A 13,152-nucleotide genomic window follows, 5' to 3' on the forward strand; every position below is an offset into this window, starting at 1 on the left:
GCAAACTCAAACACAAAGCAAAGCGGCAAACCTCACCAGCAGCGCCATGTAAATATTTATCAGCATCTGTTGGGAGCGAACCAGAGCAAACTGTTGGTCAAGAAAAGAAACAGGTGGCTTGCTCCGGCTAGTTAGAGAAAACAGTAAGATATCACACTACTCCCCTGCCTAAATCACTGGCATTGATTACAGCTTTTTTTAGATGACCAGATGAGGTGGCGTTCATTCAGCTTGGTGCTGCTCACTGCAGATTCAGTAAGGTGGCACCCTTTTTACGCTGGTTTAGAGTCAACATTGCATCATCTCAAGAAGGTCTCTTGAGAGATCAAGAGAGAGATACAGAGAGTAGCGTTCATAATGGAGCTAAGTTGTACTTAGATATTGTATTATTGACAGAAAGAAATGAAGGTAAAAGTAGAAATAAGAGTAAAGAAGGGCTGGAGAACACGAAATAAGTTTCAAACAAGATCTAAGTATGTTCAACCCATATAATATGTGTGAACAAATGGAAAAAACACTTGTCTTTATGAATAGCACAGATCAATAGTTGTGCTGCTGAAATACATCTGTTTCTGTCCCTGGCAATGACTTTCAGAAATAGGCTGAACTTTGCATTTCCAGTTTAATAAACATCACAAAACAGTCAGATGCTTAATAAGGATTATAAAGTAAGTAACAGAGAGGGTTAGTTCTCTGTGCATTTTTTTTTATTTTATTATTTTTATTTTTTTATTTTATTTTTTATTTTTATTTTTATTTTTCGACTTATAACTTTCAGAAAATCCCAAACTAACAAGTCTTGTCATCTCTGTCAAAGAAAAAAGAGATGTCGTTTAGATACAGACCTATCAGTTCTTGGTATACCTAGCAATTTGTCAAGAAGAGTCCCATTTAGTGAACACTTGTGTGAGATTATTGCAATAGAATTAGAGTTGTGCAACATATTGACATCACTGTCTTCATTCACAAGAGACCATTAAACGTTAATGTCTTTTGTTTATTGTTAACTTGAGATAAATTTCAAGCAATAGTTGAAAGCTGAAAAGTTCTACTTTATCTTTGGAAACTCTTATAAGTTAAGCTCCCTGTTCCTTGGATATTAATGTCTTACAAAAGAGTTTCCAGTATAAATATAAGGCTCAGTATGCTGTTTACAGACAGGATGTGTCCCTGTGATCCCACAGAAGGGTGCATTGCATCTAAAGAAACACAGGAGTTGCACAAACAGAGGAATTTAACCCCTAGAGAGCAGATACTTGTATGCCTCTCATCCCACTATATTGGGAGGCAGTCTCAAAAGCCAAATGACATCTTTATGGATCATGGACACAGCAATATGTGTTTTTTTCTTGGGAAGGGCCTTCTCCAAGTCAGTCAATCAATCCTGGGGACCTAGTGATGAAGGACAGTCAGAGAAGGGCATATCACACTCTCACCTTCTCCACCTTTACCTTCTGATGAGTGAATCAAAAAAATATGAATGAAGAACAAAGTTGTTTTACTTTGCTTTTTCATAAAAGAGAGAGGAGTAATGTACCTTCACAATAGTAATAAGAAGAAAGATATTTTGCTTTTAAATTCTGTTTATAAAAGGTCACAAAGTCCATCTGCATTTTGAACACTCTAACAAGTGTTTAAACTACTTCGAAAGGCTGTCATTTACTATTTTGATCATATGTAATCATGTTTTTAATCAAATTTCTTTGTGGAAACACATTGATTCCAAAACTGCACAGCAGTTTAGTTATAATGCTAACAGCAGCATATAATACTACTGCAAGACTGCTCCTCAAACACATGGAGTTCATGGGCAGGCTCCCTGGACTATGAAGACAGTAAAAGTGGTCTTCTTTGTTCTACCTGTAGATCAGCACTGCTGAACACCATCTCTGTTTCTTTTTACAAATGCTGTACTTGACAGCGAATGCGTACCTGTGGTTCCAAAAGCACTCAAACTGGCCTTAGACACCTTTAGGAAGATGTGAATACACTAATTACCCTCTTTAATTCAAATATAAAATGTATTACATTTCTTGCCAAATAGAATAATTTCAGTTAAATTACACTTCTTTTTATGTTTTCTTTAACTAAAGAAACTAAACATTTCATTTATTTTTCGTTATATTTCCATCTCCTTTCAAGAAGCAATTCTAATCCAATGACTCAAAATGAATTATTATACATAATTTATTAATTTTCTTTTTGAAATCTGTTTTAAGTAAACTTGGGAATTTGTTAAGGTTCCATTAAAATTATTCCAAACTCTGGTTTGGACAAGGTTTTGCAATAAAAACCTTAAAATATATGTGTGAATAAAGTGTAATGTGTTTAGAAGGTTCATAAACATTGTTATAAATCTTCAGATAAATGTTGTACTATTAATAGCTCAAGAAGTTAAATATATATCATCTTTAAAAAAGCTTTTGATAATATTTCTTTTTTAAGTTTTAAGAAGTAGAGGTTAGAAAACAAAAATGAGCATTAGTATTAGTTCACTCTAAACCTATTTTACAGTATAGAGGAAACAGTGAACATTCATCCATTTTTTCAAAGGCTTGTCCTCTTTTCCTGGCTGGAAATTGCTTGGCTACTTTGTCTGTTCACTTATGATTTTTTTACTTCCTGTAGCCTGATTGGAGTTGATACAGCTAAAGATATCTGAAAAATCTGGATAAATAAAGACTGAGAACAGACATATCAAATCTGTGGTATGGATGCAGTTAAATCCACTATGCACATGGCACAAAACCAATCCAGACTTATCTTTTAAATCTGATGTATTCTGGATGAGTCATATTTCTGGGAATTTGCAGTTCAATGGCAGAGAAGAAGTAAAGAAAGGAAAAATCAGGAAAGTATTGACTTTTATCTCACACAGACTTCTTAACCTTTCCGTTCATGCCTGCTGTTAATCCCATACATTATTTTACTGGCTTTATGATGGTGACTAATTTTCAATGTTTGTGGGATGATTGGCTAATTTTCCAGTTTTCTGGTTACCTCATTACATCCCCTGATGCTATCTCTCTCACTGATGAATTCCATCCATCTATAAATAACTGACATAATCCACTGATTCCTCTTGCATTGATTCAAAGTTTTCATTTTGTTTGAAGTAGATAGATTAATTTCCTTCTGGCATTCAGTCTTTTGTCACTGAAATTCTCTAGTGATTTTAATTTAGTTTTCTTATGTGTATGTGAAATTTTACGCCAGGGAGCAACCTTGCTTCAGTTAGACTTTATTTTCAAGATCATCCAGCCCTGTGCTTACATGCATTTGAATGAAAGAAATTGCTAAGAGGCATGAACATGAATATTTGATCCTACTGTCCTCGGCAGTACCTTGTAAGAGAATCTAACCTGTATTTTAGCTTCTAGATGAAGGAAGACTATCTAACTAATTCCCATTTTTGTTGTGGTTATTCAGGTATTACTTCTTTTTTTGTAGCTTATAGCAAAATGGCTGGTTTAAGTCTCTCATCCTGTAGACTGGATTTAAAGACTAAAAAAAAGAGGTGAAGGGGAATATAGCAAGAAGGAAGTGTAAATTGGAATATGAGAAACAAATGGGAAAAAATGAGGGGAAAGGAAGAAACATCCACATTAGTGAAATCACAAATCAGAAAGAAACCTGTAACAAATTTCCTTCGATATCATACATGATGCCAAGTGCTGCAGTAACCCATAGGAACTAGTAGGAGAAAAGACACTTGGGAGGTTTCATGCAAATGATAGAAATGACAAAATAGAAAGGATTTTAAGTGAATCTGCACTGGGGCTTGAATATCTCAACCACATTATGCTTGGGCCCCCAGCTATAAAGGTAAATGTATGAGCAGAGTAACTTTAGGCATAATGGCATACTCATAATGAGAAGAAGTCAATCTACTTGTTAACATGTGCTTCCTTACTTCAGTGGGAATAACAGCACTCTGACTTTAAAGGGTACTGGATTAGCCCATGTTATTTAGCTGTTACCACAAGGAATGAAGTATCAATAGCAAAGCTTTTTTGAAAATGAAAGCAAATTTCTGCAAAAACTCCACAGGATGCTTTTCCAGTTTTCTGGCAAAACTTGAGCATCATATTTTTTTTAAAAGATTTAGTAAGTAAACACTTGTGGTTGCAGTGGCAGGAATGTCATAGTAAAAACTACATATATTCCTGCAGTCAGTTTGACATTCAGTTTTGCTGTAAGAGTGTTAAGACTTTCTGCAGTGCAGAAGCTGGGAACTCTAGGAATTTCTTAGTATCTCCTGTATTACTGTAAATTAGTTGTTAAGACCATTTTCCTCAGTCATGTGTAACATGTTAACACGACAACATGACAACATAGTGTGTTCACAATGATATAAATTAGAAATTTTTATGGACACTGAAAAAATTCTGGTTCTGATTTTTCTACCATAGACCATGCAGTAATTAATGATAGCAATGGTTAGAAAGGGACCCATACTGACTCCCTTTCTAACCTAATGAGTAGAATATTGTTCCTAATATTTGTTCCTAATATTGGAACAAATGCATTGCTGCAGACAATCTGACAGAGTACTTTTTGAAGCATTTTATTTAATAATTTGAAAATCTCTGGAGAGATCATATGTGGGAAACAACTATTTCTGGGCTTAGTTAGCATTGGCAGTAGTACCTGAGATACTTTCCGCAGTGCCTGGAAATAGAAGAAAGAACAGCTACGGGATCATGTAATTTATCCATCTTCTGAACTACAACTCTATGCAGTCAGAAATATCAGAAAATAAATTATTTTCTCCCATCTGTTTCTGAAACCCTTACATATATTGAAAGGATCTCATTTCAGTAATTTCACTGAAGTAATTTTGAGAATAGATATCACAATATGACTCTTGGGAATGTAACATCATCACGTACCTGTAAGGAAATGAATATGCCTTTAAGCAATGCAATATTGATTACCCAAAGCAATAAAAAAAACTATACATGAATATAGAAATGATTTACTCTGTCTTTTAATGGCACTAACTTAAGTCAATGGAACAGCAATTTGAATGTCCAAAGCCAGTGCTACCAAATAATAATTTTGGAGTTCCAAGGTCTTTCTTCATACTTTCTTCTCAGCTAAGCTTTGGTCTCTGTTTTATTTCTTTGGCATCTTACAGGGCTCTTATTCTACTGAATATGAGTTTGAATGAACTCTATTTACAGTGTCAGACAAGAGTTCTTAATTCTTCTTAGAGAGCTGAAATGCGAATGTATTGCACTTCAGTAAGTCATAAACCTGAACAAATACTACAATGGAAAAAATAATTTTGTAAGTGAGTTTAAATATTAATGCTCAGTGTGCCTTATTAAAATTCTAAGAATTAAATAAAAGTGAGTGATATTTCCCAAACATTGTTTGCAGAAGAGAGCTTAAAAGCTAACAATCTTTTTTTATGCAAGAGGAAAATAAACCACACTTGAGCCAAGAAGAAAAAATGGTTTGCTACACAGAAGGCCATATAATCTGGAATTCATCACGTTCTGCATATTTTTTTGAAAGGCTGCTATGATGTAAGCCCCTTGGCCAGATGCTCCAGGAGAAAATAACTCTTTTGACTCTTTTTTAACAAAGAAAAATGCTTCCACAGAAAATCTGATTTTCATAAATCAGTTATTTCTGCACAGTTCCTCTACAAGCACCTGGTATGTCACTGTCATTGTATCTGAAATGTGACTTTAGAATGTAGTAGCCTCTTGAACAAACAGGTCTTCAAGTGATCACTTTATTTCTTAGCAGTGAGAGCTTTAATTTACCTTAAATTCTCTCGTCTATTCATCTCTGTAAGAATATCACTGACTGAGAAACAGGGATGAGGACAGTGGAGTTGAACTGTGTCCACTGATGTCTTACATTCTTAGTATCTTAGTAAAGCTGAAACCTTAACTTCATTTAAGTGATCAAATGCCCATATAAGAGAGTTAGGTAGCAGCTTTGCAACTTTAGACCTTGAGTTTGACAGGCACAGATATATTCCCTGATGTTACTTGCATGTAGACTCTGATTTAGATGGAAAAACAATAGAACACAAGGGAGAAGAGCAATCACATTGACATGTTGTATGAACATATAAAAGTGTTAGAGTGTGTGATTAAAGGCTAATCCTGATAAATAAAAAGAATGGTGGAAGAAACCTAGTGACATCACCAGTGAAAATGACACATACTGAATTGCCTATCCTAAAGCTATTGAAGGAGAACAATTTGACTATTGTCCCTGAAACCCACCAAGGAGAGTCAGTGAAAGAAACTGTCTCTCCTGAAAGCTATGCAATTTAGAGGGGTTGGTTGCCTACAGAAGTGCAGGACTTGTTATGGGATGCAGGGGAAGAACATTTGGTTACTTTCTAAAACTTATTATGAGAGGTTTATGGGAAGGACCAAAGGCAAGAAAATGATCAGGGCAGATCCAGGAGAAGCAAGCATGGGAAAATGTAGCACTGTATGTGTTCATGTGAGCGCCAGTGAAGGTACCAGTCTTTGTGTTGACCTGTGTGATCGATCAAGTGTGTGTATGGTACAGTGCACCCCTGCACGTGTGTGTACATGTGCACACACACCTGCCTATTGGGGGTACATGCTCAGTCTCACTATCGACTGGACCTGGGAACACAATACTGTAACAGCATCACGTCTATAAGGCCGGAATGGGAGAAATCCACATGCAGCCTGAAGCCCACTGGATTAGGCTACATCTAACGGTAAAATTTCCAATTTAATTTTTATACATATAAACTCCATTTTTAAGTTTCTTTTATCTGAAAAGAGTGTTCTTTGTGCATAGCCTTGCACCATGCATATGTGCTATGAAAAAGATCAGTGGGAATACTGTCATGACCCAGACTGGACAGACCAGGGAGTCGTGTTTAATTCGAAATTCCCTCAGGCTAAATTAAGGTGAAATGACACCAAACGATCAGTTAAAGATTTTATTCATGACAGAAGCAAACTGAACTGGGGACGCATGTAGTAGGTGGCAGGGTTTCTCACAACAGGAATTGGCGTAAGACAACTTCTGTAAACTGTGTAACCCAGGGTAACCACATACATCAATTCAGGGAATAAGGAGATCCCTCCTGTCGAGTCACGAGGTTCAGAGCAGACCCCCTTGCTTTCTAGACTCCTCCTCAGAGAAGGGCCCAAGGGCGGCTGGACCCACTCTTAGTCTCAGACTTGGTCAACAGTTTATGTCCTGAAACAGATGAGGTGTAGGGATTGTGGAAAAGGAAAAGGAAAGAGAGAAGAAGACAGAGAGAGAAAAAGGAAGAGAGAAAGATTTCACCAGTCCTGGGTCCAGCGTTGGTTCAGTCAGCCGAGGTGTCCAGTCAGCCAAGGGGTCCAGTCCCGGTGGGCTTGCGCACCTGGGGCTTCAGTCGGTGTCCTTTTATCATCCTTGCCCCTCCTTTGGGCGGGCACCCAAACTCATCAGGCTAATGAGCAATTTGTGAGCCTTTGGGCTTGGGGGTCATTTGTGGAGTAACTTCTCCTTCCCTGCAGACACGGCCATTGTTTGATCTTTGTATCAGAACAGCTTATCAGAACAGGGAGCTGCGCACCCTCCAGCACGCCCTCCCCCTCCTGTTGCTGATTTCTGAGCTGACGGGCTTTTCACCTTGGTTCCTTGCTGTGCAGGGTTTGTCTTTAAGCAGAACTTGCCCCACCACAATGTTTGAGACATTAACTCTTTCAGTCTCTCACAAATACACAGACGGGAATAGAGGTGTGTGGATATTCTACCTACTAAGGAAATACAATTTTCTTAGGTTTTGAAGAATTTGTATGCATGCGACCTTGCACCAGCATATTTAATTGCCCACAGGTAACTTTCATTTAGCTACCCTCTCACTTCTTGCTGATGCCACCTCTTGGTAAAAAGGTTTTATATTAAATGCTAACATTCACCCACATGTTACAATAAGAAAAAAAAAAACATAAAGCCAAGAAGTACCACCATTTAAATGAACAATACTACTCTCAGACTAAAACGTCACAGTAGTAAATATGGAATTAAATGCACTTTTAGCAGTTGCAAGTAGCAGCATTGCAGTATATTTGTCTGACAAATGTGCATATTGGTAACTGCCACGTCTACACAAAGAATCCCCTTTTTTCCTTTTTTTTGCTATCTTTGTGCAGCCATACCCACATTAATATCAGTAGTTTCTCTTGCTAGAACATACATTATTCTTTCATTCCACGTAGGTAGTCCAAATTTAAATCCATACCTGCAATCAGCATTCTACTCCTTCAAACATTAATGAACTGAATCTGTAGTTTCTAAATGTGAGCAATGCTCCATAGTAAATCTATGATAAAACTCTGAGTCAGACTGCAGATTCTGCATTGTATTGGCCACATGGATTTGTGAGCTGTGCTCATCTCATCAAAAACATTATGTGGAAAAAACTGAAGAATATCAAACAGAACACTGCCTTTACTGAATCAACATCGTGAGCATCAGCTGGGTCCTCTGATTATCAGTAGTTATAGAGACATTTTTGTATTTATCATAAGCCCCTTGCTTTTGCGAAGCCATATATCTGCTTCTGAATTGATCCCAAAATTAGCACACAATGCTGGACAGTTACACATAATGTATTTGGTGGGAAAAAAAATGAGACTCAACTCTCTTCGATCCTTGGTTTGGTTTGTCCAGGTCCTTCAGGTAGTTTTTATGTATATATATATACATATATGTGTGTATGTATATCAACACCCCCCCCCCCCAAGATACCAATGGCTGTCACTTTGCATTTTGCAGCCACACAGTTGACAGTTTATCAGATCCATTTTGGTTTCAGCTTCTGTATCACAGTTTGCACCAATCCCCACACTATCAGCTCCTTCAAATGTAAACAAGATGTTCAAAAAACAGAGAAACATTTAGTAGAGTGTAATGACTGTATAATAAATGCCTAACTCTGTATAGTTCAAGTAAATATGCCTTGTTCCTGAATGCTTGACTTTATCCTTTGTAGAACTGGAGCCAGCACATGCACAAGTATAATCCAGTCTTTGGGTTAGTTCCCAGATTTCATCGTTCTTGCAGTGAAATTGTGGTGAACCACTGAAGCGTCTTACACTGATATTAGAATTTTCATACCCAACATGCTGTCAGGCATTACTTAGCTTTTTAAAACTGGTTCACTTTTTCCATTTCAGTTCTACAGTCTGGTTGGCTGCAAGTAACTTGATATAATAATGATTTGAGGTTTTCAGTGATTTCTTTCACTCAGTCCATTGTAAAATAAGACTTACAGAGTAAGAAGAAGATCAAAATATCTCCTTCTAAGAGTACTACTAGGTCATAACTGGAAACACTTAGTTTGGGAATCAGTTCAAGATTAAGACACCTACATTTAGACATCTCCGTATGAGCTGCATGCCTCAGCTAGGCTTGGAGCTAGGCTTGATTTAACTGCCTAAACACAAGCACCTTTTTGAGATTCCTTAGGGTATTCTCCATGGCCTCTACCTGCCATTCTAGAAAGGTACAATTTTCCAGTAAGACCTGTGTCATATTCCCAGGTTTGTGTAGCTATCTTGAATACCCCAAGCCATCTTGAATGGAATAGAAACCATGTTTAGATGACTAAATCGACCTGGTAGTCAATACACTCAAGAGACTTACCTTACTCTGATGCAGACACATGAGATGGGACTTGTTTGCATAAATACAGTGTCCTTGTATCATTTTAGGCAAACAAGTCTCAAGTTCAGCCGCTGCTCAGCTGAGTAGCTCCTTAGATTCTACTAACCTTATGTACCACATCTCCATTGATTATGGATATATGTCCAGTTGACAGAGAGTTTGTCATTAAAGATATTTCCCTGAAGCAAATATTTCTTATTTGCTATCTTTCATTATTCAGGTAAGTCTAGTCCTTTTCTAAGATAAGTCAATAAACGCATAGTTAATTAAAAAGGAATGCATTATACAGCATAACACCTGTAATACTGAACCACCTTAAAAATGTATTTTATTTACTGTTTTGCTATAAAATCTACTTCCGTTTGTAGGGCAAAAGCAAATTTTACAATATTGGTCTATGACTTGTGCCATGTGTTTCATAGTTCATAAGTGTTAATTATAAACAAAACAAACAACTGTAATTTGCAGTTTAACTTTTATAAGGAATGCATATTTCAAGTGAAAAGCAGTTATGAATATGTTCATACTGCTTAATTCAGTTTTTACCACATAGTAAATTTACAAGGAGGTAGAAAAACTGTATTGCAAAAGTTACCAAATAACTGCAGAGGATTAATCTAAAATGTGTCTCTCATGCACAGAGAAAATGCATATTGGAAATAAAAAATGAATAGCTACCGGGCAACATGTTTTATGACATTACTTTTTGGAATTAAGAAACCCCAACATATAGCTGTGTTAAAAAAACAGAGCTGGTGATGGAAATTCATGTTAAATTCAGTACTTTACACCTTCAAATGTGAACTGAGATGGAAATTTCAAGATAACAATAGAAACTGACATCAAAAATTAATTATTTTATAAGCACTTGGTAGACAAACCACTTTTCACAGAGCTTTGTAGTTTTAAATATTTAAAATAACTAGGAATGTAGTATCACAAAAAGTGATAAGCAATTATTTTGGAAAAGAAAGGTGAAGATAGCTCTATGGACATTTCTCAATGCAACATCCATGAAATGTAAAGTATTCTGGGTGGTAATCACAACTATTGTCCCTCTGGGAAAGGAGAATAACCCACTTCCTAGTGAGGAAAACTGAAAATTAAGAAAAAATATGGTAAGAATGAAGTGGTGTGGGTTTTTTTCCTTTTCTCTACATAAAAACTTTTTTTTTTTTTTTAATTGCCAGAAAAGCAAAGTAATTATACTGCTAGATACTGAAGTTGTAATCTGCAAGAGCAAGACTGGTCAACAGTCCCTGTTATTTAGCAATTTAAAGTCCTCCCTTGCTTATGTAGAATACCAATGTTCAGCTCCTACTACTACCTACAGAGGGTTGATGCCACCTCCTAGGAGATGCCTTTGTCAGTCTGTCTTTCTCTCTTTACCCTAGGCATTTCTTCTTCCTTGGATGGTAACAAGAGCCAGTAGATGTGGCTGAGCATTCTCAGAGAAAGAAGTCCCAGGATTTCACTGTTGTGCCATGAAATCATATGCAGCTGGACACAGATTAACACATAATCTGAGGAATTCATAATCTTTTTGTTTACTGTAGTTCAATAGACCACATGCAGATTGCTTATTCAAGCCTTAGAGCTTCACCAGTAGTTCATTACCCGCCACTTAAAACTCCAGGATGGGTTGCAGAAACATACCATGAATCTTCCATGACACTCTCTTGCTTTACATAAACAAGCATTCAGCAGAGCAGGAAAAGAAACCATGATGTCCTTCTTTCTACACAAATCTCTTAACTGGGAGATTAAAGAGACATTTTTTTCACTGCTTTGTGTTGGTTTTCATGAGTGTTAAGCATTTTAATCAAAATGGAATAATTCCAAAAGAGAGTTTATAGTCACCCACTTCAAAGTGAAGTCTAAAACTGAGAAATCCTTTCTTTTCTATATTTTTTCCTTTTGTTGTTTCCTGAAAATTCATTTCTGACTCAGTATCAAGGAAACCAAACTAAGCTGACTGTGGGTTATGAACTCTGAAACAACTCAGTGAAACTGCTACTTTCCTTTCTAAAGCTACCATGATTAACTCCATGATGCCCAGTCATCACGTGGCCACCCCAGTCCTCACACAGCTTTCCCAGTCTCCTCCTCTGGAACCTCCCAGAACTCCTGCCTCTGCAGTACTCTGCAGTACAACTGATAGGGCATCAGGCAGGATGATTGAGGGCTTCCCATACTTTACCAAACCTGGAAGAGTGAAAAATATTTGGGTTAAAGAGTAGATTTGACAAACACTGTCTCATTAGACAACTTTCAGGCACCATTTAAGACATCTTAAAACTTGGCCTTATAAATTAGTTCATACCACAATTAATCGTCATTGACACATGTTGGAGGCAGTGTGCAAGGTAACAGGGCCTCTGTGTTCAACCTAAGTGTAACCCCCAGACCGTATCACACATGCTGAGCCCAGACAGCTGAAACACCAGGAGTTTTATTCTGTTTGTCAGTCCAGTGGAAGGAACCTATCTGCCAAGAGGTCACTTTTTAGATTTGTAGTGGCATTTCATCTGCCCTGTTTCTGTTGTCACCTCCTTCCTCCTTCTCAGGGGAGCTGAAGTGTTCTGCAAGTGAAGAGATTCAGTCCCTGTCTGTCCTTAATGGGGGAGAGCCACCTGACGACTGCACTGTCCGCGGACACGACGGATGGGCTTTCAGATCCAGGCAGCTGTCAGCAGGCAGTAGCTTGCTAGCTAATAAAAATATTTCTTCATAATAATTACACCTAAACCATTTATACTTTAATCCAGCTCTGAATAGTAGATTAATTTAATTTTATTTTTTCCCCTTCATTTAGCTAAGTCCTTCTATTCTTGGAACAAGGCTGCTTAGGCTTTTCAGGCATTTTCATTGTTTTAAATAGACTATTTTCACAGGATATATTGGAAGAACTTTTCAGTTATTAAAGTGGTTTATGCCTCCCCTGTATGCTGGCTTTTTTGGCAGCTGGAAACAGAAAGCTCTTTACCTTATCACATTTCACCATACCCTTACATTTCACATATTCAGTGCTTTGACACTAAAGTGTCTCAATACAATTGGGCTATTGTGGATTTTCTCTCCCCAACTCTGTTAAAGAACACTGGAGCATTTGTTTCAAGTAAAAATAAAATCAAAAGAGCTAAATTCACCAAATCCAATAAAAGATGCCGTACATTGTATTTTCATATGGCAGAACAGAACCCCTGGACCTCTGCAGAGAGATTCACATCATCGGAGTAGAGGTAGTGCTACTGCCACCTGCCTTCCCTTTGGGCTTCTGCCAAGAAGGAATGGCTTGTTATTCATGCAGGGCTCATACTCTGTTCAGGATTTTCATTCCAGACAGAGCAGCTCTTTTAGTGGCAGTGTTGGCTCCAATCCTCTGACAGGGAGGGGATTGAGACTGCTTTCCAAAAGGCTTTCTACTGCTGAGGACTAATACCAGACTTACCATAAAAGGTACCATAATCTGGTACTGCA

This window comes from Aquila chrysaetos, chromosome 1 (assembly GCF_900496995.4).
Source record: "Aquila chrysaetos chrysaetos chromosome 1, bAquChr1.4, whole genome shotgun sequence".
Lineage (NCBI taxonomy): Eukaryota > Metazoa > Chordata > Aves > Accipitriformes > Accipitridae > Aquila > Aquila chrysaetos.